At 38.3% G+C, this 6208-nt stretch overlaps 1 non-coding gene across 1 annotated transcript; it reads right to left on the reverse strand.

Annotated features, from left to right (window-relative positions):
* Positions 1-339: 339 nt before the first annotated feature.
* Positions 340-446, reverse strand: LOC111721863. Its single transcript, XR_002770865.1, has one exon. It is a non-coding gene; the product is annotated as a U6 spliceosomal RNA (small nuclear RNA).
* Positions 447-6208: the final 5762 nt, after the last annotated feature.

The following is a 6208-nucleotide window of genomic DNA, read 5'->3' on the forward strand; positions in this document are numbered from 1 at the left end:
AGCATAAACCTGGATGATTAGGCAAATTGACCATTTCTTTTGTTTTTTACAGAAATTCAAATTAAAATAATTGGAAAAATGGAACAATGAACATTCATATACCATCCACCTAGAATTACCCATTGTTAACCCTTTCCCACATTTGGTGTTTTCTCTGTCTTTCCATTTAGTTTTCCCCCATTCAATTTGAAAGTAAATTATAGATATTATGACTTTTCACCCCTAAATACTTCAGCATATATTTCTTTTTTTAAAAAAGTGTTTGTGATTCATTGAAGCTACGAAGAATTAGGTTACACTGATTGTGGTTGTTAGATAAAGTCCCTCCTGTAATTGTGTAAAAACATGGAACGCTTCACAAATTTGCATGTCATCCTTGCACAGGGGCCTTGCTAATCTTCTCTGTCTGGTTCCAATTTTAGTATATGTGCTGCTGAAGCAAGCACCAGGGTATATTTCTTAAGAACAAGGCCATAATAAGGATTCATAATGAGAATACCATTATTATATTGAAGAAATTAACATCATTATAATAATATTGTCTAATTTGAAGTTTGTATTTAAATACCAAATTGTCCCCGATATTGACCTTTGTAGTTGTTTTTTAAAAATCCAGGATGCCTGCAAGGACCACATGTTGCACTCAGCTATCATGTTTTTTGGGGAATCTTTTAAACTATTTTCTAGGGATGGGGGAGGAGGAGCTTTCATGAAAATGCCACTTTTGAAGAGCTCAAACAAGTTGTCCTGTGAAATGTTCCACAATTTAGATTTGTCTGATTGCTTGCTTATGATTAGATTCAGATTCCACATTTTTCTTTTTCCTTTTTTTTTTTTTTTTGAGACAGAGTTTCACTTATTAACCCTCGGTAGAGTGCAAGTCACAGCTCACCTCAACCTCCAACTCCTGGGCTCAGGTGATTCTCCTGCCTCAGCCTCCCAAGTAGCTGGGGCCACAGGCACCCTCCACAATGCCCGGCTATTTTTTTTTGTTGCAGTTTGGCCAGGGCTGGGTTTGAACCCACCACCCTCGGTATATGGGGCCAGCGCCCCACCCACTGAGCCATAGGCGCCGCCCTTTTCTTTTCCCTTTTTGACAAAAATCTCTAGCGCATCATGCTTAGTGCATCACACTGGGCTGCACATTGTCTCAGGTTTTCCCATCATTCATTGCACTAAAATTGAGCAGGTGGCTAAGGTAGCATTTAGCAGGTTTCTCCACTGAACTTTTCCTCCTCTGTGCCTACAAAGTGGTCTGTAGCGAAGAAAGTGAGACTGTGTAAATATTCTGTTCTCTGGCAACTATTCACTAAAGTCTGAATAAATTATTAGTGGTTGTTATAAAATGATAGTGTTCTAAGTTTTATCATTTTTCTATGTTTATCAGATGGCATTCTTCTAGAAAACAAGAGTTTTTCTCTCTCCTCTTTTTTACAGTATCATTATGGACTTAAGGATTTTTTTTCTACAAAGTTCAGTGTGTTGATGAGTGGAATACTACTCAGTTATAAAAATAATAACATAAATGTCTTTTGCAGCAACCTGGACGGAACTGGAACCCATTATCCTAAGTGAAGGATCTCAGGAACAGACAAATACTGCATGTACTCATTTATCAGTGGGAACTAAACAGTGAGTATGCAAATCATATATAGTGGTATAATGGACTTTGGAGACTCAGGGGGGTTGGGTGGAAGGGAGGGATCAAAAAATTACCTATTGGGTACAATGTACATTATTTGGGTAATGGGTACATTAAAAGCCCTGACTTCCACACTATACAGTTCATGCATGTAATAAAAAAATCACTTCTACTCACTAAATCTATTGGAGAAAAATCCAGAAAAGAAGGTAGCATTAAAGCAAAACCCCCCCAAATTTCATTTATTACGTAGTACAATTATTATTCACTTTGATCTTCAGATTGACCTGAATTTAGCCACTCTGGCCATTTTTACTTTAGAGGGAATACAGGTAGATGTCAAGGAATATAATAACTCCTATAGTAAGGAAGGGGATGACTAATAAAATGCTAGAATATCAGGCAGCATTCCAATCTCACAATGCCACGGGGCTTAGGAGCATTTCTTTCTTTCCTCTTTTCCAACCAGCAAAGGCTCTGGCTTCTATAACTCTCAGCTGCTCTAAGGAAGGGTTCTCATATTTCTGTTCCCAAACACTACTGTCAACTGGTTTTCTTCAAGGTAATTTGGTCCTTCCTCTTTGCCTAGCCATTATCTATCCATCTAAGTAAGATAACACCTCAACTTTTCCTCATTTGCTGTCATTACTGAGCATGCTCCAGTCTAATCTCAAAATTCTGTTACTTCTGCCTGCTCCAGCACTGATTTTGCTTAGAAAAAAAAGTACCTATACTAGTTAGGAGATTGATACAACTGTTCTAAAAGAGAAACCCAAACTAAGAGTGGCTTAAAGAAGATGGAAATTTATTTCTTTTTCATATAAAAATCTAGGTAGACTTGCTCATGCCTGCTAGGTTGGTTCCACAGCCATCATGGACCTAGGCACCTTCTATCTTGTTTGTTTCTCCTCCACGTTTAATTGATTGCTTCCAACTTGTGCCCATGATGCTTGCTTCAGCTCCCACCATCTTTGCTGACATTCTAGAAAACAGGAATGAGGTCCAGTGCAGGAGGAGGGCAGGCCTCTGCTCTATAAGGGCACAACCACATTCCATTGGCCAGAACGGGAATCATTTATTATACTAGCTGCAAAGGAGGCTGGGTAATGTATTCTGGGTGGTCATGTGCCCTTGCTCTCACTATGAAAGTCAAGGAGAATGAACTCGAGGGAAAACAAGCAGTCTCAGTCACAGTCTTTTACCAGCAGAAAATTTACACAGCAATAATTTTTTTCATGCAAAAATTACTGTTTGTTTTCAGTTGAGTTTCACATCTTTCTGTACAAGCCCATATAAAGGAAATGCAAGAAGGAAAGTGTCAGATGGCATTCATATACTTCTGACATGTTCCACTTCCTATCCACAGGGGCTGTGTGTGCTCCTGATGTCCACTAGAGGAATCTATTTGAAAGAATTAGAAGGATTAGAATCAAAGAAACCAGGGGGATAGAAGATCCATTAATACATAATATCCCAGCTTTAAAGATGCTTGGTCCCAATTTCTTTAAGATTTTGCAGCAGCAGTTTGAGTTTCACAGACAGAAGGTGCTGAATCACAGTGCAGGTGACCCAGGCTATCTTGCTGTAAATCTTTTTTTTTTTTTTTTTTTTTTTTGCTGGAAAAATAAGTGGGTGGGAGCTTAATTAGTGTACACTATGTGGGAATGAGTCACAATCAGTTAATTTTTTTTTCTTTTTCTGGGGTCACACCTACCTCATATTCAGGCTGAGGTAGGCATGAGCACATTACTCCAAGCAAAATGTTTAGGCAGCCCCCTCCTTCTGGTCCTGATTCCCTGTCTTCCTTATAACAAGTAGAAAGCCACGTCCTTCTCCTTATCTCTTCCTCTCCCTCCCACATTTCATTGCTTTACTGGGAAGCATTAGAGTGGGAGTTTGTGATTGAAACAGTGGAGGTAAATTGTTGGATGGTAGAAATTAAGTCTCAAGACAGTTCTTGGGATTGACGGCATTACTAAGAACAAACACCATGGGCCCCACCCCTACCGCCAAGCGCCTTTTCAGCAATACATCATCCCTACCAGGAAAGGAACTGTCGTAATACTTCTGAAGAGCAGGTGGGTGGAGAGAACCTATGTTGTCTTTCAGTAAATATCTGAGAAAGTCAAGGACTTTGCAGATTAAAGTTCTTTGCACACATTAAATTCAATAGAAAACTAACATTGGTAAGGATTTTGTTCAAAATGTTATTTCCTAGAATAGTGAACTTTAATCAGAAGCAGTAGCCATGAAATGAGTCAACTTAAAAAAAAAAAAAGAACCCAGCCTGAGTAGATCTTTTTTCATTTTTTTTTTTTTTTTTTTACATCTAAGGGATGGTTTCCTTCAAGTAAAGATGGAGATCTAGTCAGTGGAATAATTGATTTAAATTTAAAAATCCACAATCACCCCTAGTCCTTTGCACTAAAACTTATGACTTTGCACTTTTCAAACTTGCACTTTGCACTTAATGAATGTAGCCCTGAAACTTAGATTTCAGGGGCTATGTCTTGCAGCTTAATAAATAGCAACCTGAATAAGTCTGAAATGGCCTAGTGAGCTGGCCAAAAAAATGAAAGGAAACTCACAGCAGTCTGGTGCCAACAACACAGGGCAGATGTGTGCCAGATACAACCACACTTCTGAGCCATTCCAGTTTCTAGTTAGACATGTGTTCATTACAGGCAGAGAATTCTGCTTTGTTAGGAACATGGAAGTGGAAGGGAAGCGTGGGCATACATCAATTCAGTTGTTCTTTCATCTAACATTTATTGCATTCCTATTGGGAGTTAGACATTATGTTAGGCTATGCAGATAGATTAAAACCTTTGTGGGCTTTTCAGTTCAGCCGGGATAGATAGAAATATAATCATATACAACACATGCGATAACTGCTGGGCCAGTGCTTTTCAAAGTTTGGTATGCATAAGAATAACTGGAGTGCTTGATTAAAATACATACCCAGATGGAAGCACATGCAGGTCATGGTGGGTTCACGAAGAGGGAGTCATCCATTTTATCTGAAGATGGTGCTTGAGCTTACTTTCAAAAAATAAAATAAGGAAATGTTCACTAGGCAAAAAGGGGGAGTGAAAAGAATTCAGAAACAGAGTTTGCTGCATTTGGAGCATGATGTATGACAGGTAAGAATGCAGAGATGAGTTTGAGTCACATCACAAAGGGTTTTAAGGGCCATGTTGAGGAACTGAAATTTTATCCTGTAGGTGATGGAGAGCCATTGAGAGTTTTAAGCAAGGAAATGTTCCATGCAAGTATTTGGTGAAAAACATTCCAGTGAGAGGAAACAACAATGGTAAAGACCTTGAACTTGGAGTGTCCTTGGCTTGTTCATGGACAAGTAAGGAGACCAGTGTAGCTATAATACAGTGAATGAGGGGGATAGTACTAAGTGATTAAGTCAGAGAGCTAAGCAGGAGCCAGATTATGTAGGGCCTTATGGACTATAGTAAGAACATTTGATTTTATTGTTGGCCCACTGAGCATGGGTATGACATGATATGACTTGGGTCTAAATGATGTATACTCTAGTTACCATGTATACTGTAAGAAGGCAAGAGGAAAGGCAAAAGAGCAGTTAGGAGGCTGCTATAGGAGTTCAGGGCAGAGTCCAGAGAGTGGATTAGACCATGGATATTTTGAAAAATTCACATATTTACATATCTACCAGCACAGTCACAATATAGATCAATTTTATTTTCAAAAAATTTCCTCATGTTGCCAATAGCTGGAAAAAAAAGACATGTTTTCTTTCCTGTTAGTTTTGTTGTCTCCAGAATTTCACATACATGGAATCATATAGTCTGTAACTGATTGTGCCTGGCTTCTTTCTCTAAGCAAAATGCACTTGATATTCATTCATGATGTTGTATAAATCAATAGCTAATCCTTTACAGTGCTGAGTAGAATTCTACTGTATAGATGTACCATGGTTGCTTTTTCCATTCACCAACTGAAGGACATTTGAATTGTTTACTGCTTTTAGTGGTTAAGAATAAAATTTCTATAAATATTTGTATGTAGGTTTCTGTATGAACACAAGTTTTCATTTTGAGGGTGGATATCTGGGAATATATTGGTAAATATATAATTGGTATATAATTGGTAAGTGCATGTTTAACCTTATATGAAATTGCTGAACACTTTCTATAGCACCTGCACCATTTTACATTCCTGCCAACAATGCATGAGCATTCCAGTCGCTCCCCAGCCTTGTTAGCATTTGGTATTGTCAGTACTTTTTGTTTTAGCCATTTTAGTGGGTATAAGTGGTAGGTATCTCATTGTAGCTTTATTTCCTAACAGCTAATAAGTAGAGGCAGATTTACTGATGCAATGGAAGTGGGATGTGAAAGAGAGAGAGGGGTTAAGGATGATTTCAAGGTCTTTGGCCTAAGTGAAGTAACAATGAAAGAGGTGGATAGAATTCAGATATGGAGTTAATGAGACATGATTTCATTGGTTCAGGACAAGCTTGGAAATAATCATCTGAAAAGAGAAAATGGATGTTATTAGGCAAAGGAAAAGTGATAGCATCCTTCTACCCCA

Source organism: Otolemur garnettii, unplaced genomic scaffold, assembly GCF_000181295.1.
Source record: "Otolemur garnettii isolate 467f Iridium unplaced genomic scaffold, OtoGar3 scaffold00192, whole genome shotgun sequence".
NCBI classification, from domain to species: Eukaryota; Metazoa; Chordata; class Mammalia; order Primates; family Galagidae; genus Otolemur; species Otolemur garnettii.